Raw genomic sequence first — 21,426 nt, 5'->3', positions numbered from 1 at the left:
AGTGACATCTCTGGAATGAGGAGGCACCTAAAAGGATAAATACTACTTATCAGCTCTGCCTCAACTACGAATCAGTGATCAGCTGTGTTGGCTGTTGTGCTGCCCAGATCCCCTCCTCAGGACCAAGATGCTCGATCCCCAGCTGGTGAATCCCTCTCTAGGTAAGGTCTTCAGGCCAAAGGGAGCTGCTTTGATCAAGGTTGTAACTCCATCCAGGGACACCCAGCATCCACTGACTGGTGGATATGCAGTGTGAGGAACGCATCTGATCTCCAGTTAGAGCAGTTCTGAAATTGCTGGGAACTGTGCTCTCAGTTTATAGTAGGTCAGCTTCTCCATCAGCTCAGTCCTATGTCCTTTCTGCTTTGCAGGTGTTAAAGCACCCACAGAACACCCACAATAAACCTCCTGCACACATTATTTTTCAGGAAACCTGGCCTAAGACAACAGCTTTCCTAGGGTCAAACTTCTCAAATCACCAATTCGTTCATAGATGTTATAAAACCACCAGCAACAGAACCTTTGAGTAAAAAAAAGGACAACCGGATGAATCATCAGAATACATTTAACTCCAATAGAAAAATTTGTATCCCGAAGTTAATTTTCCTGATCTTACACGGGACACTCTGGGAACCATGGTTCTATTTTTAGAGCCCACCAGTTTAGACAAATGTGCATAATTTGGAGAGGTTTCAAAGGCAAGTTAAATGATTAAATAATGAGAATGAAATTAGTATAAAAGTGCTAGGAATATTTAGCCTTTTGAAATAAAGGGGAAGAGGCTATCTTAACAATAGCTTTGACATAATACCTATTTATTCAAGCGAGTTGAGGATAGAGGGTTGTGAGGTCGAACTGGAGGGACAGACAAGGATGGGGATCACCATGGACCCAGGTTCTTGCCCTGGCCTCTGTTCGAGGCACCCAGTTCCCAGTCTTGACCCCTTACATTTCAGTCTCTTACCAGCAATTCTCTAAAAAGCATCATGACAAATCAGTTTGTTCTTCCTCTCAAATCTGTCTCTTTGCTTCCCATGACACCTAGAATAAAATTCTAGGTCCTTATCATGACTTAAAGATGTTTGGGGATCAGGCCCTTGCTCTGTGGCCTGTCTCCTCCCATCGGCCCTGTACTGGGGTTCTGGGGGCCTCCAACAGGCCAGCCACAGTTGGGTGTAGGGATCTTTCCATAGCTGGGCTGGTAGACCAGGAGTTCTACCACATCCCACACCCTGTCACTTGGTCCCTGCTCAGTGGCTCCTAAGAAGGGATTTGAAGTAAGACTGCTACCTATACTTTATTCTCTTACCCTGGTTTACAATGCCTCAGAGAATGTTTTAGTTCTCTAATAAACTGAGTATTTCTAACTTTTCAATTTTCTAATATAGGTATTGATATATTGCTCTCTCTATATCATTATAGATTAATCCATATATAATTTATATTTAATGCACATATGTATATTAAGTGCATGTATATTATAGGTTAATGCATATATATCATTATAGATGAATGCATATTTATATTTAACAAATATAAATACATAATGCATATATACATATGTTCTTTTTTTTAATGTAGATGAATTCATTTAGACTCATTTAGACTCATTTGGCACCCCCACCAAAATGTAAGCTTCCTAAGAGTAGAGTCTCCAACACTTAACTGCTCTAAGACCAATGTCTAGAAACATGTCAGACATTTTGGTAGATAATAAATAGTGGGTAGCTGGGCGAATGTGTGAATGTGATTGCTGTACTCTGTATCCTCACTGTACCACCTCCCTTAAGTATCCAGTAGATAAACAACCCAAACTCTTTTTATCCACTCAAGTTGGGAGTGGCCCTGGTCTTTCCCTCCTGCTCAACCTGGTACTATGGAGAGCCGCCCAGGGTTCCTACACCACCAGGCTCCTTCTTCTGTTTGCTAGAATAGAAAGAGGATTATTTATTATTTATAAACAGTGATCTAGCCCTGGTATCTTCGAGGAGTACTAAGGGTAAGGTTTTTGGAAAATTTAAAGCTACATTTGGTCTTTAGTTAGGAACACTTAATCACGTTTGTTTGTTTAATTGTACCATCTGTTTTCCCTCTTCCTTCACTAGAATTTTTATTTATCAGGGTGCTTGGGTGGCTCAGTGGGTCAAGTGTCTGACTGCTGGTTTGGGCTCAGGTCATGATCTCACTGCTGGTGAGACTGAGCCCCGGATTAGGCTCCACTCTCAGCTGGGAGTTGGCTTGAAATTCTCGCCCTCTGCCCCACCCCCAACTCATGCTCACTCTCCCTCGCTCTCTCAAATAAATAAATAAATCTTTAAAAACAAAAGAATTTTTAATTATCATTTATACTATTTGGTTTTTTTTAAAAAGATTTTATTTATTTGAGAGAGAAAGAGAGAAAGCATGAGCAGGGAAGGGGTGGAGGGAGAGGGAGAGAATCTCAAGCAGACTCCACCCAGAGCATGGAGCCTGACTTGGGTCTCCATCCCAGGACCCTGAGATCATGACCTGAGCCCAAATCAAGAGTCTGCCACTTAATGGACTGAGCCACCCAGAAACCCCTGGCTTTGTTTTTCATTTATGTTCTTTCCTTTCTCATTTCCATTTTAATGTTGAGTTTATTTTTGGTTTTCTAACTTCTTGAAAGGAATACTACATTAATATGTATATATATGTGCTCTCATATATATTATACATACTTATATGAGAACATATGCATATTAAGTAAATATGATATATATTATCTTAGATGACAGGTAAAGATATACATTATATTTTATATATCTTGGTAACTCTTAATATAGTTAAATTTTTAAATGTCTTGTATTTCTTGAAAAGAATATACAGTTTTTTAAAAGATTTTATTTATCTGAGAGAGAGAGAGAGAGAGCATGAACGGGGGAAGGGACAGAGGGAGAGGGAAAAGCAGACTCCCCACTGAACAGGGGGACCAGTGCAGGGCTCGATCCCAGAATTCTGAGATCATGACCTGACCTGAAGGTAGACACTTAACCAAATAAGCCACCCAAGCACCCCAAGAATATACAGTTTTATTTATTGGGTATGATGCTCTGTGTTTAGCTATTAAGTCAAACTTTTTAATTGTGTTTTTCAGTTCAACTCTATGCTTAATGTTTTGTATTTACTTTATCAGTCTCCAGGAGACTAACATTGAAATCAATTTCTGCAAGAAAACATGTTCTCAAAAGTCTGCAAAGTTGATTCCTTTTAAAACAATTTACTTATACAGTATTTATTATGGCCCAGACACTCTTCCAGAACTTTGCAAATATCAATTTACTTAAGGCCAGCATTATTGCATTTTCTCAAATAATTTTTTTCTGTTGTTATAAAGTACTTTTACTATCAGGATTGAAGTTGTTAGATTTTCTTTTACATGATGCTTAAGATGTAAAATTATTATCTCACACATGATGCCTTTATTTTAGCAGTAGATTTAGTTTTAATGTGATGGTGTTTGGGCTCGTTGGTCTCTTTTGCTCTCCCTGCATTATTAAAGGGTATTTTACCTGGGTATACATTTCTAGATTAAAGATATAATTCTGTTGCCTTTTAATGTCAAGTCTACTAACAGGATAATTACTGTGGATCTTAAGATAATCCTTTTTTTTCTGGTTGCTTTTAAGAATTTTCTTTTTTTTATCCTTGATATTGTTAAGTTTCACTGTATTTTATCTACGTGTGGGTTTATTTTATCTACCCTTCACAGCATTTGTATTACTCAGTTACCATTGTATAAAAACGACTCAGTGCTTTTAAAACATCACTCACTGATAATCATGCAGCTACAGTTACTCTTGGGATCAGGTGACCTAATGTGACTTGGCAAGAGGGAGCCCGCAGCTGTAGGCTGGCCCTGGACAGAACACTCTCACCCCTGCTCACATGTGATTGGCTGAAGTCAGACATGTGACCAAATACAGAGTCAAGAGAGAGGGAAGGGGACGTTTCGGCTAAGTGGAGGGACTGTCCCGCATGACAACGGGAGTGTTTCATAAGGGGGCTAAGATTCATTCTACCATAATCCTGTAAATCAGTCCCAGGCTGAAAACTCTCCTACCAATTTATTATAAATATTCTCAAACTTCATCCTTTAGAATATTTGTTTCCAACTATTCCCTCTGTTTTCTTTTGTAGCTTTCTTCAGAACATGTGTTGCAGGCTGACAAACTATCCTCCACGTTTCAATTTTATTTTTCATAATTTTTTCTATTGAGTGTATATCCCTTTTTTATTCCTGACAAGAAAAATGACATTCTAGCAAGTAATTTTTTCTTCCTTTTGGGTAGCTAAAAATAAGTTTTATTTCAATTACATTAATCACACAATAATATATGCTCATTCTACAGAAATCTTAAAATGTCTATAGTGTTAACTCTTTAGACTTCTCCTGTCTCTACTCAGATGCTGAATGTGAATTCCCAACTCCAAAAATAAACATTTTTGTGCATTTAGTGTATATTCGGAATTCCTAATCTGCTTGTTAGAAAATGTATATATACATGAATATATAAAAATACATCTTTATTTTGTGAAAGCCTTTTTTTACACATGTGATATTATAAAGTACATATTTTCAGGGGCAGATCCAAGAATTGCACAGGCCCCATGAGAGTGATAAATTTGCCCATCCATATATACATCCACTTGCTTTTTTTTTCACTGAGACATTTACATTGGATCTATTTTCATTGCAAAATAATACATAGCTCACATAGTCTATTTTAAATATTGCATTTAATGTTTGTATTAAATCATCATATTGTAGTTTTAATCAAAATGCTTGTAAGCCTTGTTGTTAATGGATAAATATTTCTTCAGGATGCACAGCAAGAACCCTAGTCTTTGAATAAAAGACATACATATTTTTAACCTGAGCATATATTGTGAAATTATCCTCCAAAGAAACTGTTATAATTTATACTCTTTTTAAATAAGTGGTATTATTAATCATTTCCCCCATTTTTAAACATTGCACTCATTGGTATATCTTAATGCTTTGCATTCTATATTGATGAGTTTGAATTTTTAAAATGTGTGCTTTTCTTTGTTAAAGAGGATGAAACTCTCGAGGGATGAGATGGGAGAATAAAAATAAAATATATATCATTTAATGAGCTTGAAAAACAAAACGCCAAGTGAGACAGCCCCATTCTACTTCATCAAAGAAAACATAAAACAATGGAAACACTTACACATACACTTTGGAATAATAATGTGGCATTATCTATTGACCTGATGATACATGTAATCATAGTTTCCCCCAACAGTCCTAATTTACTTGTTGTGCCAGCATACTGTTCCATTTAGTACTAATGGTTAGGGTACCATTGTTGCCCTTGGCTGCCACTTGGCTTACCAGCCATCTCTTCCTATACCAGCATGCAGTCTGCAAGATGTGGAATCTTCCACATCTTGCAAGAAATTATAGTTAAAATAGATGTGAAATATACATTTTTTTAAAAGCTGAGCCATCCTTCCATGAAATTTCTTTTTTTTTTTTTTTAAGATTTATTTATTTTAGAGAGAGCATATGCATGCAAGCAGGGAGAGGGGCAGAAGGAGAGAGAGAGAATCTCAAGCAGATTCTCTGCTAAGTGCCAAGCCTGACACTGGCCTAGATCTCATGACCCTGAGATCATGACCTGAGCCAAAATAAAAAATTGGATGCTTAACTGACTGAGTCACCAAGGCGCCCCCAGGAATTTCTAAATAATAATCTGAATACTTTTGCTAAAGTACCTTTGATATTTATAAGCTGTACACTTATTACTATTTTACTTATTATGATGTTTGATAATGTTCTTTTTATTTTGTAATAACCTCTTTAAGAATAAATGGCTCAAAAGTCAAAAGTTACATATAAAATGTAAGTGATATAAACTGAAAAAATAAGCTATGGGATTTTCATTTCATTTCATTTCATTTCATTTCATTTCCATTTCTTAGAAAACTGAAATGGACAAACATCTCACAAACATTAACAATGTTTATGACATCATAAACATTAACATTAACAATGTTTATGATTTTCTTATGTGTTAAAGTGATATTGTCATCAATACTTTTTAAAAAACTAAAGAAGATACAATCCTGTGGACGGATACTCAACATCCACTTTAAAAGTTAGTAAATTAAACACAACTACCCCTAAAGTGGTGATTTAACACACAAAACTGGGGTGCCTGAGTGGTTCAGGTCATGAACCTGGGCTCCTGGGATGGAGTCCCTCATGGGGTTCCCTGCTCAGTGGGGAGTTGTCTTCTCCCTCTGCCTCTGCCTTTCTCTCTCTCTCTGTCTCTCATGAATAAATAAATAAAATCTTTAAACACACACACACACTCACACACAAAACTGAAGAAGATGCATTTGTTTTGAGAGAGAGCACACACGTGTGGGGGGGTGGGGTTGCAGAGGGAAAGAGAGAATCTTAACCATGTTCCTCACCCAGCATGGAGCCCAGCATCAGGCTTGATCTCAGGACCCTGAGATCACAACCTGAGTGGAAATCAAGCTGGTTGCTTAACAACCCGAGCCACCCAGGCACCCCAGAAGATGCATTTACACATGAAACATTTAAGTCTGTGAAGCACGACTTTTCATTTAGATCAGATGTCTAGTCTCTTAAATAAATTTTTCTCATATCAATGAGTTATTGTGAATAATGACAAAATGAATTGACTCCCAGAGGCTTCCACTGAGGTTAAACAACCCGTTAATATGGTGACTCCTGCAGTTTCATCAGATGCTTGAAATAGAAATCAATTAATTCCAATAGCATTTTTTTTTTCATTGAAATTAAGGAGTCAAAATAAAGTGTTTAGAAATTCATTCTGACATGACATTATAATAAATGCTTTGATGAATTTATTAAAATGTTGGAAGATAAAACTGCTTGGTTCATGGTAATAATAGAAATACAAATTTTCACGGACCATGAGAATGTCCATGTTTCACAGTGAACACAAAGTTCTTACAAAATTAACAAACCTGGGCCACAGAAATAAACTTGGATCTGTGGTGCATACAAAAATTCATAAGTGTGTCTGAACAAATTATAATATCCCAATGACCTAGACAGAAGCTGTAGTTGTTAAGTTTTACAATATACGTGATCTGAGCAAATAAACCACAAAGTTTTTATGATAAAGTTGACGTTGAAAAAAAAAACCAAAAAAAATTCTTCACCACCTTAGTATGCACTACCCACTGGATTTTAGAAATGTCTGAGTCTTTGTAGCACCTGGTTGGTTCAGCTGGTTAAGCATCTGACTCTTGATTTTGGCTCAGGTCATGATCTCAGGGTTGTGAGATTGAACCTCACATCTGCCGAATGTGGAAACTATTTAAGATTTTCTCTCCTCCTCTCCCTCCCTCCCCCCATTTCGTCTCCCTCCCTCTCTAAAAACATAAATAAATAAAGGAAAAAAGAAAAAAAAATGTCTAAGCCTTTGAAGAATTATTTGGCAAAAATCGACCTAATGGAACTACAACTGTATTAATTTTTTTTTCTTTGTAAATGGAACATTTACAAAGAGAACCTTGTTTTTCTAACACCAGTAAAAATATTCAAATTATTTAATAAATTTAGTATCAAAAATCTGTGAAGCTTTCACTGAATTAGTAATTGAAAATAAAGTATACAGTCAGTCCCCAAATTAGGATAGTTGGACTTAGGATATTGTGTCTCTATAATGGTGTAGAAATGATACGCATTTTGTAGAAGACATTCTTCAAATTTTGAATTTTGATCTTTTCCCAGGTATGACATGTGGTAGGACGCTCTCTTGGGATGCTAAATGGTGGTAGCCCCCAGGCAGCCACACTATTATGAGGGTAAACAATGGATACAACTAACCATTCTTTACCCATTCAACCATTCTGTTTTTCTCTTGCAGTATAGTATTGTAAGGACCTATTTTATATTTTTATTTTAGCCAGAGGCTTCCATTGAGGTTAAACAATAACTTCGTTGTTTAGCCCTTAAACTGTCCCTGCTCCCCTTCCCCCAGGGGACTTAAAAACAAGTCCTGGAAAACCAGCTCCAGGTGTGAAGGCCAAGAAAAACAAGGCTGTACCCATACTCAAGTCTAGCCCTGACATAAGTACAGCCATCTTGTCAAAGCCAAAGCTGGCACCTTGCACTGTAAGAGTGGGTTACCATAAGAATGGCCATCCTGAAGGCCGGGAAGCCATTTTACTGAGCGTCCCTAACCAGCCCACAGGGTGCACGTAACTTGAGATATCTCTTAGATGGTCCAATTTCCAGAGACAAATGGCTCAGTTCCTCAAGGCCTAAGGTCGCCCTCCCCACCATAAAACTGAGGGGGTTGAGGCAGAAGGAAATGGAAATAAAGTTAAATTTCTTCTAAACCTAAATCTCACTTAACCGCCAGGATGGTGCCAAGGTAATGCCAGGGTGGCAAAAGGTTAAACAAAATTAAACTGTCAAAGTGGGGTGCAAGATATGTATGTAGCTATGGGAAAGTGCCTTGAAAATGCTATATAAACCCTTGGCTTTTAGTGCTCGGGGTCCTTGTTGAAACCCGCTGCTCCAGGCAGATACTTGGACCCCAGCTAGCTGGAAATAAACCTCGCTGTGTGACTTGCATTATCGAGTGTTCTCTGTCTAACTGAGGGGTGGTCGACTCTGTACCCTAACAGTATTTAATGTTGTATATCAGCTTTGTGTTCCATATTTTGTCTAACTATACACTAATGTAAGTTTTCTGAAGATGTTTAAGGTAGGCTAAGCTAAGCTGTGATGTTTAGTAAGTTAAGTGTATTAGGTGTACTTTCAGCTTATGGTATTTTCAAATTATGGGTTTATCGGGACATAATTGCATCATAAGTCAAGATCTACACAAATAAAAATACAAGATCAAGAGAAGAACTGAATAAATTAAATAAAGACCATCAATCTTCTCACAAAACTTCATTTTTAAATTATATTATCCCTTTCTATAGAATCTTGTCTTGCAGGAGGAACTTTTTTATGGAGTGTCTATTTTTTTTTTTTTAAGGTTTTTTTTTTGTTTTTTTTTGACAGAAGGAGAGAGATCACAAGTAGGCAGAGAGGCAGGCAGAGATAGAGAGGAAGGGAAGCAGGCTCCCCACTGAGCAGAGAGCCTGATGCGGGGCTTGATCCCAGGACCCTGGGATCATGACCTGAGCTGAAGGCAGAGGCTTTAACCCACTGAGCCACCCAGGCGCCCTGGAGTTTCTATTTTTAATAGGATATGTGTTTTTGTCGGTTTTTTTTTACTAGAATGGAGTGAAATTAAAAAGGCCTATAATTTTGCAACTTGAACAATTTGAGAGGGTTTTTTCCTTAATGAAACTATTTGGAAGAAGAAAAATATTCTTAGTAGAGCCTAAAAGATAGTATCTGTGAAAATACTTGGTGTAAAATAATGAAAATTTTCAATAAAAGTATTCTTCAGTGAGTAAAATCTTTTCTGAGTTTAGATTTATGTCAGGCCCTTCATAGAATATCTTGCTCAATTACAGAGAAGAGTGGAAAATTCAGATTTATTAATCCACTAGATAAAATTCAAGGAACACTTATGGCAATTGCAGAAGAAATTTGAAAATATTAAGACTACATTAAAAAATACATTCAACATACAAATAATGACCAATTAATAAACTGGTTAATAAAAGTTATTTATCCAAATCTAATATTATTTTGCTTATTTATTTAAATTCTTAAATAATAAGCATAAAGGCTTTTTTCAACTTCATATTCATTGTACACAGATATTATCCTTATTTTTCAGAACTAATTGTATTAGTTAAAGCTGTTTTAGAACGGGACTATTTAATTAGCCAACCAATGTATTATAACCTATTTGTCAGTCAATAAATTAAAAAATAAATCTTAAAATTACACAATGCTTTTTTTTTTTTTTAAGAACACTTCAACTGTCCAAGTATCCCAGTGTCTATAGTAACTTATATGGTAACCCTGTCTATGACTAACACTGTTCTTATTATTTACCTAAAAGAACAGGAACTAGAAGTGACAGAGTCAAAAATGTTCATAGCTCTATTATGAGCTTAAAATCAAAATCCAATTGCTTGAATTGTGTGATATACAGAAAAGTCATGAGGAGAGTATATCCTAAGGGTTCCCATCACAAGGAGAAATTTTTTTTTCCCTTTTTTATTTTCTTCTTTCTTTTAAATTCTATCCATATGAGATGATGAAGGTAGACTGAACTTACTGTGGTAATCTCCTCATGATATATGTAAATTAAACCATCACACTATATGCCTTAAGCTTATACGGTGAGGTATGTCAGTAATTTCTCAATAAAACTGGGGAAAATCCCAGGGCTCAAAACCGGAACAATGACTAAATATAGTTTGCTATCGATTACTACATTACTAATGAAAATGAAACTATACAACAACACAGATGAATCATACCAACATAAAACTAAGGAGAAGGAGACATACATAAGGGGATACATACTCTGTGAGTATACTCACAAAACACCAAAAACAGATTAGATTATCATTATTACCCACATATTCACAGGAGATAAAACTAAAAAGAAATTTCAAGAGTGTTGTTACTGACAGAGAGAAAGAAAGAATCAAGGTTTTGGGGGTTCTAGGAATATTCTATTTCTTGACTTTGATGGAGTTCAGAAAAATGTCTCCCTTATACTAATTAATAAAGCCTACATTTGGATTTCATTTGTTTTACTGTAGATGTGTCAAAAGTTTTCATTTTAAAAAGGAATATAGAGAAACATTCTGAAAAACATTTTGAAAATTTTTACTCTAAAAGCCTCTTTTTGTCATTTGCCACAGTAGTTGAAACTTTTGAAATACAAAGCTATTAAAAAATTATATATCAAGGTGATTGTTCTAATCTAAGTGAGCATGTGTGAGTGCGTATGAGTTGTTTTTACATGTATGTTTCTGTAGTTTCTGCATGTATAAATGCACACCTCTGCTTATGTGTTTGTCTGCATGAGTGTGTGTGTGTGTGTGTGTGTGTCTACACACGAATTTGCACATGAGAATGTTTTGTATGCTTTGGGGTAAGGTAAGGATACATTTTTTTGACATGGGAAAATATGATTTTCACAGAAATATGAAGATGAACAGGGAATTTGAAAATGAAAGCCCCAAAACAGAAAGAAAATTTCAAGTAAAGGAAATAAAAGAAATTGTGTATTGTTTTCATCAACTTTGGTGTTTTAAAATACATACTTTAATATTAGCTTATTCCCAGATTTTTGTTTTCTCCGTGTGTGGTTCATACAACTCTAATGACTTTGTGAAAATAGAGCCCTTAGCTAGGTGAAGAGGAGCTCCTCCTGCTATTCTCACATTACTCTCAGTTCATACTTCTTTTCACTACCTCCTTAGGAGTATTATCCCCAAACAAAAACAAGAAACACCTGCTGTATTATACACAACTTTCAATCAATTCACCAGTAGCTTTAGCATAATAGAAAGAAATCAAGCAAATTATTAGTCTGTTTGGGAACTGTGAGAACAGATTTAAAGGATGTGAGTATTTTCATTTCAAAGTAATTTGGTTTCTTTGCCTTTTTGTAATTATGGAGCACCAAATTCTTTTTGCCTTGCCACTTACAATTTTCATCATTGCCTTTTATGATATTTGTTGAAAAGTCTCTGAATATTAGGCACCACCAAATATAAAGACACACACACACACACACACACACACACACACACCAATCCCACATACACAGATAACATGGTCCAACCTTTTCCAAGAGATTCAAGTTTCATGATAATCATTCTGCCATTCCCTCAAGTTCTGAATTCATTTATTTAATCCTCTCAGTCTTTAATTTGGTACTTTGATTCTCAGGTAGCAAAATTCACTTAAACTAAACTAAGCAAAGATTTATTGATTGTTACATAATATATTGGGTAAAAGCACCAACTCCTACAGATCTGCCTTTGAATAGTAGCTCAAATGAAAATTAATGTTGTACATATGGGGCACATTAGTTCATCTCCATACAATTCTACCTCCTCACTTATAAAATAATTATAATATCGTGAGATAAAACTTTAGTAATGTAGAAACTAGCTATCAAAATCAAGTGAAAATGAAGTCTTTATTAGAAAAATAGACAATTGGGGCGCCTGGGTGGCTCAATGGGTTAAGCCACTGCCTTCAGCTCAGGTCATGATCTCAGGGTCCTGGGATCAAGCCCCGCATCGGGCTCCCTGCTCAGTTGGAGCCTGCTTCCCCCTCTCTCTCTGCCTGCCGCTCTGCCTACTTGTGGCCTCTCTCTGTCAAATAAATAAATAAAATTTTAAAAAAAAGAAAGATAGACAATTAAGATTATTGAGCAATTGTTAATTTCCCAGCTTTGTCTAGTAATGCAAATATTTGGTATTTTTTTTCTTTTGTTGCTTGGTTTTACCTTAAATGAATGGGATGCAAACCAAAATATTTTATAGGGTTATATCAAATTTTATGTATCTATTGCAAAAGTTGAAAAAATAATAAATAATTGGACTTTATCACCAAAACAAGTCACTTGTATTTTTGCATAATCAAATGCACATACAAGTGCAAACCATTTGCTAATATTAGTAAATACAGCATAGCAAATAATTTCATTGCTCCTCATCAATCTCCAGGTTGGAAAGCTTAGGGAAAGCATAACAACCCATTTTCATTCTATGGGATTGGTTTAGTGAAGAAAAGAAAGAAAAAGAAGGGAGGGAAGGAAGGAGGGAGGGAAAGGAGGAGGGAGGGAGGAAGGAAGGAAGGAAGGAAAGACAGAAAAAGAGGGAGGGGGAGAGGGAGGGAGGGTGGGAAGGAGGGAGGAAGGAAGGAAAGACAGAGAAAGGGAGGGGAGAGGGAGGGAGGGTGGGAGGGAGGGAGGAAGGGAAAGAAAGAAGGGAAAAAGGAAAAAAGGAATGAAAGAAAGAAAGAGGAAAGGAAAGGGAAAAGAAAGAAGGGAGGGAGGAAGAAGAAAGGAAGGAAGAGAAGAGGGAGGGGGAAGGAGAGAGAGAGAGAGAAAGAGAGAAAGGAGAGAGAAATACAGGGCATCTGAGTGGCTCACTTGGTTAAGCAGCTGCCTTTGGCTCAGTTTATGATCCCAGGGTTCTGTGACTGAGCCCTACATTGGGATCCCTGCTCAGGAGGAAGCCTACTTCTCTCCCTGCCTACCACTCCCCCTGCTTGTGTTCTTTCCCTTTCTCTGACAAATAAATAAAATCAGAAAGAAGGAAGGAAGGACAGAGGAAGGAAAGAAAGGAGGGAGGAAAGGAGGGAGGGAGGAAGGAGTAAAAAGAACTAATGTTCTCATTTACCATCCTTAAGTACTACTTTCTAAATTTCTAAAATCTTTGGAGGTTTGTTTTCAAAATACATAGTATGATCTCTCCACAGGATGGTAAAGTTAAAATAATTGTTGGGCTGTGAATTCTTTTTTTTTTTAATTTAATTTTATTTCTTTCAGTGTTTCAAAATCGTTTATACACCACACCCAGTGCTCCGTGCAATATGGCTGTGGATTCTATTACCATGTTCAAGGTACAGTTTGAGTTTGAATGTGTCTGACCTGATCTTTCTAGTCATATAGGCTATTTACTATAATAGCCCAGGTTATTAGTACCTCTATTCCTTTGTGCAACACAACAGATCCATAAACTGGTGCAACTCTAGGTAGCGGGTGAAGAAAGCTCGGGGCGGGGGGGGGGGGGGGATAAGCCACCGCACGGATGAGACCGTGATGAGATGAGCGATGCCCGGAGCAAAGAGGTAACTTTTTTTTTTCTTTTTTGCAAAGAGAGAATTTTTCACATCCCCTTGTCTATTAGAACAAGTCCCGCTAATTCCCTCAGGTTGGTGGTTTTGTCTGTGAAATAGATGTGAGAAATAGAGTGGCAGTAGTATAGTCTGCTTTTTTATTTGAAAGGCAAATTTGCTAAGTTTGGGGAAATTATGAGTTTGATGCTCAGGACTATGGACACAAAGGCTACAACGCAGATACAAATTAATGTCTTCTCACAGCCTGGGACATGGCTAATGGACTGACTTGGCCTAAGGGCCCAGGGTGCTCAGAAGGCACATGTATTAATGGAAGGAAAGAGCAAGAGTCAGGCAATATGAAATCCAGTGTTCTGACCCTATACTTGAAAAAAAGAAGGTACAGGGGTGGCAGTAATTCTGGTGGAGTCACGGCAAAAGAATACTTTGAGTGACTCTATTGTTCCTGCATGATCCCATAGAATGAACCTCTAACTTCAGTCCACAAGGACTGCAACAAGCAAGGAAGCAGTCCTATGTGGCTGGTGTCTAAGCCCTTAAGCCTTGAGTCTTGGATCACTCACCCTACAAAGACTCATCTAGCTTACTGAGAAAAATATCAGCCTTCAGGGAATTAGCCAGGACTCGCTCTCGCTGATGTATGGAGGTGAAAGTTGTTTGTTTTCTCTCCAATATTGGTTGGCTCACAGTTCTCATTCATTTATTCAAAAATATACATATTTAGAAATGACTATACCAGGCTTTGATTTAGGTATTCAATCACAGGTGAAACAGACATATTCTTTCTTAGAGCTTACTATCTGAAGGACGAGAGAAATAACATAGTGTAAACAATCAAACACAAATATGAAATGATAATCTGAGAATACTACGGTAGAATCAAATTAAACATTCTAACTATATGAATTCTTCTGATCCATGAGCATGGCATCTTTCCATTTTCTGTGTCAACTTCAGTTTCTTTCACCAACATCTTATGGTTATAGGATACAGGTCCTTCCCCTCCTTGCTTAAATTTATTTCTGGATATCGTATTCTTTTTGATGCAATTGCAAAAGGGGTTGTTTATTTTCTCTTTCTGCTAGTTCATTAGAAATGTATCTCATTTCTATATATTAATTTGAATCCACCAACTTTCCTGAATTCATTGGTTAGTTCTAATAGTTGTTTTTTTTTTTTTTTTGGTTGAGTGAAAACAAGTTTTAGTCTGAATATTATTAACTTTTCAAAGCTTCTCTTAATTTTGTATCCTTCTTTATTTGGTGTAGAGAATCCTTCACTAGTCCAAGGCTAATTTTCTGCTAAGATTTTTTAAATTATGTTTATCACATTTGTCCTTAACCTATCTGGAACTTGTTCTTGCATATTGTATGAAATAAAGACCTTATTAATTCTTTTAAAGTGTGATTCTTGAAGAGTCTGCCCAATCACTACTGACCTGTAATACACGTCATTCATATACATGCATGGATCTTATCTTGGGTTCTTTACTCTGTTCCTTTTTTTTCTTTACTTTTTCTTTCTTTCTTTTTTTTTTTTTTTTTTTTTTGAGAGAGAGAGAGAGAGAGACATGGGGTAGGAGCAGAAAGAAAAGGAGAAAGAGAATCTTTTGACACTGAACTCATGACCTGAGCAAAAATAAAGAGTTGAACACTTAATTGACTGAGCCATCCAGACGTCCCTGTTTCATTTTTCACTTTTCCTATTATTCAACCAAAAGAATACACCCTTAGTTGCTACAAATGTATATATTTGTATATACACATACTCCAAGTACAAATGTCCCCCCTACTCACTCTTTTTTTTTGTTTAAGATTTTATTTATTTGACAGACAGAGATCACAAGTAGGCAGAGAGGCAGGCAAAGAGAGAGAAGGGGAAGCGGGTTCCCTGCTGAGCAGAGAGCCCGATGCGGGGCTCGATCCCAGGACCCTGAGATCATGACCCGAGCCAAAGGCAGAAGCTTAACCCACCGAGTCACCCAGGTGCCCCCCCCACTCTTACATATACACTGTGGAATCAACTCTTCAAATGGAAAATAAATATTATTGGCATTCTCATTGGAATTACACAAAATAGAGCTAATGTTTTCAGAAGAATTGATAATGTTATGATACCTAATGAGCCTTTTATCTCTCTCTAGTCAACTTTGATCTTATTTAACATCTTTCATTAAAGTTCCAGTTTACTCCATAAAGGTTTACATAAATTTGTCATTTATATATACGCAGGTACTTATTGTTGCTGCTATGCAAAATGGATTTTTTTGTTGTTGTTGAGGAATGTTCACATGCTTTTAATAGCATTCAGACATAATCCTTGGTACTTTATTTTTTTTAAGATTTAATTTATTTATTTGAGAGAGTGAGAGGGCACACGTGAGGAGGGCAAGGGGCAGAGGGAGAAGCAGACTCCCCACTGAGCAGGGAGCCTGATCTGGGACTCGATCCCAGAACCCTAAGATCATGACCTGAGCTGAAGGCAGACGCTTAACTGACTGAGCCACCCAGACATCCAATCTCTATAGTCATTGCTATGCTAGGTAAAAATTTTCTTTGGATAACATAAGGAGAAATGAACTTCATTATCTAATCCTGCACTTACTTTCAGTAAATTCGCTATTTTATTAACGTGAGTAATTTATAAGTCCCGCAGAATTCCTCTTGGAAGAGTTCTCACATCTGTCCCTTCCTCATGTCCATCGGTTTGCACACAATAGCACTTTCTTACCGCAGCCCCCCATCACATCAAGCCCCAATTTCCAGAATAGCTTCTCAAACCAATCCATTGTCTAATGCTCCACCAAACCCCAGTCTAGACTACAGAAAACCTCTGAATGAATGAAATGTACCTTATCCACGAATAAAAATGTTCAATGGCTAAAATTCAGATCCTATTAGATTTTCCCTGCCTCTCATTTGCCTCTCATTTAACTTCCTCTAGAAGAGCTTCTGTAATACGTACTTACAATCTGTTTTTCCATCTTAGTATCCTTCTTTCCTATCAAATCAGCAGGCCTCTTTGCCATCTCTCTCCCCTTACCCCCACAAGCCACATTCACTCATATCCCTGAAAGCTTCTTTCATATTTGTCCCTGTCTTCCAATGTTTTCCATACCTCCCACAAAGAAAACAATACTCTCACCTTCAAAATCCAAGTTAAGCCCCACTTTGATTTTAGGTTTTCTCTTGCTACTCAACCCCCATTCATAGCTCACAATCCTAAATTCCTTAGTATTTATTCTTCACATGTTCATACTATTAGAATCTAACCATATAATGTGCTGTTTTTGTGTTTTTTTATTTCATCTGTTGGCAATAATGGATTGAGTTTGTAATATGGCCTGACATTGTTTCTGCAACCAAACCTCTTTGGTATTTTTCAAATGGGACTTTTTGCATCTCCCAAAGAAAACATGTTAACCTAAAAAGCACTAGCTGCTCAAGCAATATTTGTTTATTAATTTCCCTTATTTACTCTTCAATTCCTGTAACAGAGCAATTGTGCACACATTAAACATTGAATGTTTATTTAACATACTTATGTGCATTATGTACCTCTCCTGAAGGTAAAATATGTAGTATTATTTTCTCTTTCAAACTCGGGAAGTTTTTATAAAAATGATAGTGTTTCTCTGGAAAAATCTGTATATAGTGTAATGAAAATGCCAGAATCTTCATATAGGTTTTGTGTGATTTGCCTAATCTTTATTATTATAGTTGCTTATTCCAAATCAACTTAACAGAATAAGAATTCAGAATAAAGCATGAACACTTCGTTGTTAACATCAAGTGGAGGTATGTTAATACCTCATTATAAGTATATATTACTAACTTCTCTCTCATAGCCTATCAGTGATGAGTATATATGACTATCAAACACCTTATTTATAAAAGAGGATATTTTACTTTAATATCTTACAGATAACTAACCATTTATAAGGTACAATTTCTACAGTCCACTTACCAATCTAGGAGTCAATTAATTTGCTTCCAACTGCCTCCTTTAAAGACTGCAGCATTTCTAACTTCATCTACAGCTTAATCTGTTTGAACTTTAAGTTGTGAAAACTGTCATGACAGGAGCCACTTCAAAATGGAGCCGGAGCAGCCACTGCAGAGAGACTGCCTTACCCACCTTTGTCTGATCTGGGCTCAAACCATTGGCCTGGTTAAAAGAGCAATTGTTTTAAGCAATTACTTGAGGAGTCAGTAGGAGAAGGAACATTTTGATCACAACACTGATAGTTGTGGGGTTTCTGAAGATAAAATAAGTCACCAGTTGATGTCTAACTGAGTTAACTTGTTAATGTCTAGAGAAAACTGTTTTTTTCTTTTCTTCAACTTATGTAATCAACCCCCTTCCTATTCCTCAAACAAACAAAAAACAACAACAAAACAAAAATCAGTGCCTTCACCCTAGAAGGAGGAACACTATTTGGGTAACCTCCTGAATTCAGGAGGGCAACCCCCTGAATCTGTGTTCCCCAAATTGCAATGCTTTAACCCCAAATAAACACTCATTTGCCTCTCATTGTGGCTCTTTGACTCCAGGTTGACAAAGACAGGAAGTATCCATTAATGATATAACACTTACAATAAACTCCCTAAATGGAAACATATTTTGTAATTCCAAATATATGTTTGTAATTTATAATTGAATGACAAGTATTTTTAAAGGTTTATTTATTTATGGGGTGCCAGGGTGACTCAGTGGGTTAAAGACTCTGCCTTCACCTCGGGTCATGATCCCAAGGTCCTGGGATCAAGCCCCACATCAGGCTCTCTGCTCGGCGGGGAGCCTGCTTCCTCCTCTCTCTCTTCCTGCCTCTCTGCCTACTTGTGATCTCTGTCAAATAAATAAATAAAATATATTTTTAAAAAGATTTATTTATTTATTTGAGAAAGAGCAGTGGGGAGGGAGAAGGTAGGGCAGAGGGAGACAGAAATAATATCAAGCAAACTCTGCACTGAGTGCAGAGCCAGATGCCAGGCTTGATTCCAGGACCCTGAGATCACGACCCGAGCTGAAACCAAGAGTTGGACATTTAACCGACTGAGCCACCCAAGCACTTGAATGACAAGTATTTGAACAAGTGAAGAGAAAATGATCCATTTCTTCTGTCCATTTTATTTCAGGGAAGTAGTAGATGATAAAAAATACTGAAAGTATGTTTCCAATTATAGGTCCTATTATTCTAGGGAATATGGGTATAGGTAACTAGTTAAGCTCTATATAAATACCCTTATGAGTACAGAAAACTTAAAAGCTATCAGTTTATACTCTTAACAGCTTCTTATAATCCAAGCCTATTTCTTCCAAAATGTATTGACTATGATATTTCATCATATTTTTTACCAGTGATATAATTTTTTTTTACTATTATGGATAGTTACCATTTCCTGCCCTTTTCCTCCCACCCTTCAAAACATGTATCATCTAAAAAAGAAATAAAGTGGCACCTGTGTGGCTCAGTTGGTTAAGTGTCTGCCTTCAGCTCAGGTCGTGATCTCAGAGACCAACGACAGGGCCCCACATGGGGCTCCCTGCTCAGTGGGAGCCTGCTTCTCCTTCTCTCTCTGCTCCTCTTCCCTGCTTGTGCTCTCTTTTGTTCTCTCTCTCTCAAATAAATAAAGTATTTTTAAAAAATAAAACAAAAATTAAAAAATTAAAAAGACATAAAAACTGCAATAAGTCACTCTTGAGAAATTCCAACAAAAACAAAATTTAAACAATAGTTCAACTGAACGTTTTATCAGAGCTTTCTGCCTATGGATGCCGCCGTGTAGGCATCCGTAAACACTCCCTTCCCACCACTGTCATATATAAGTCAGAGTCTCCTAAGGAGCCTGAACAGCTGCAGAAGCTCTTCCCTGGAGGTTTGAGCTTTGAAGAATCTGATGAGGAGCCATTATGAGCCATTGGGGACACTTATGGACTGTGTGGTGATGAGAGACCCAAACTCCAAGCGCCCCAGAGGTTTTGGGTTTGTCAAGTATGCCACTGGGGAGGGGGTGAATGCAGTCATGAATGCAAGGTCACACAAGGTGGATGGAAGAGCTGTGGAACCAAAGAGAGAAGAGGCTCAAAGATCAAATGCCCACTTAAGTGAGAAAAGGATTTTCCTTGGTGGCATTAAAAAAGCCACTGAAGGACATCATTATTTTGAACAGTATAGGAAAATTGAAGTGATTGAAATCATGACTTACCAATGGAGTGACAAGAAGAGAGGATTTGCTTTTGTAACACTTGATGACCATGACTTTGTACATAAGATTGTCATTCAAAAATACCATACTGTGAATGGCCACAGCTGTGACATAAAGAAAGTCCTATCTAAGCAAGATATGGCTAATCTTTCATCCAGCCAAAGAGGTGGAAGTGCTTCTGGAAACTTTGGTGGTTATGGAGGTGGTTTTGGTAGGAAAGACAAGTTTGATCGTGGAGGTGACTTCAGTGGTGAGGTGGCTTTGGTGGCAGTCACGATGGCAGTGGATATGGTGGCCGTGGGGATGGCTATAACAGATTTGGTAATGCAGGAAGCAATTTTAGAAGTGATGGAAATGATAATGACTTCGGCAATGACAAAAGTCAATCTTCAAATTTTGGACCCATGAAAGGAGGGAATTTTGGAAGCAGAAGCCCTGGGCCTTATGATGGTGGAGGCCAATACTTTGCCAAACCATGAAACCAAAGCAGCTATGGTGATTCCAGCAGCAGCAGTAGCTGTGACAATAGCATAAAGTTTTAATTACTTCCAGGAAACAGAGCTTAGCAGGAGAGAGATCCAGAGAAGTGAAAAGAAAGCTACAGGTTACAGGATTTGTGAACCTAGCCAAGCACAGTGAATGCAGGGTCTAGCTGCTACAAAGAAAATGTATTTTAGAAAATACATATGTGTATGGGCAAAAAGCTCAAGGAGTGTATTTGTGACTAATTATATAAAAGGTTATTTTAGTTTATCTGTTCTGTGGGAATTTTAAAGCATTTCAAGGGATTTTAATGCCAATTTTTTTTTTTTTTTTGCACCCATGCTATTGATTGTTAAATGCTATGGTCTGATCATGATGCTGAATAAATTGTGTCTAAATAAATAAATAAAAATTGTATCAAAGATTTTAACATTTTAATATGCCATATGAAATTTCAAGAAGGACAATACTCTGTACAAGATTTCCTGAAAATTTGTAACCATGGGACTGAAGGACCAAAAATTCTTCCATCCCAAGAAATGGCTCTTCAGCATGTTGATTATTTTCAGCTAGGTTTTTTTGTTTCTTGGTGGGTTTTTGTTTTTGTTTGTTTGTTTTTAAATTTTAGAGCAAGAGAGACAAAAAGCAGGAGGGGCAGAGAGAGAGGGACAGAGAGAATCTCAAGCAGACTCCATGCTGAACATGGAGCCCAATACCGTGTTCGATCCCAAGACTCTGAAATCATGACCTGAGCTGAAACCAAGAGTCAGACACTTAACTGACTGGACCACCCAGGTGTCCCTGGTTATTTATTTATTTTTTAAATAAGCTCTACACCCAATGTGGGCTTGAATCCATGACCCCAAAATCAAAAGTTGCATCTTCTACAAACATTGAGCCACTCAGATTCCACCTTAAGATGGTTATTTTTAA

At 37.1% G+C, this 21,426-nt stretch overlaps 1 pseudogene; it reads left to right on the top strand.

Moving 5' to 3' along the window:
- LOC116882598 overlaps window positions 1-20,552 on the top strand; it is a 36,315-nt pseudogene extending 15,763 nt beyond the window's left edge.
- Window positions 20,553-21,426: the final 874 nt, after the last annotated feature.

The sequence above is a fragment of the Lontra canadensis genome, unplaced genomic scaffold, assembly GCF_010015895.1.
Source record: "Lontra canadensis isolate GAN:19392208 unplaced genomic scaffold, GSC_riverotter_1.0 scaffold85, whole genome shotgun sequence".
Lineage (NCBI taxonomy): Eukaryota > Metazoa > Chordata > Mammalia > Carnivora > Mustelidae > Lontra > Lontra canadensis.
This window is presented reverse-complemented; position numbering and strand designations above follow the sequence as displayed.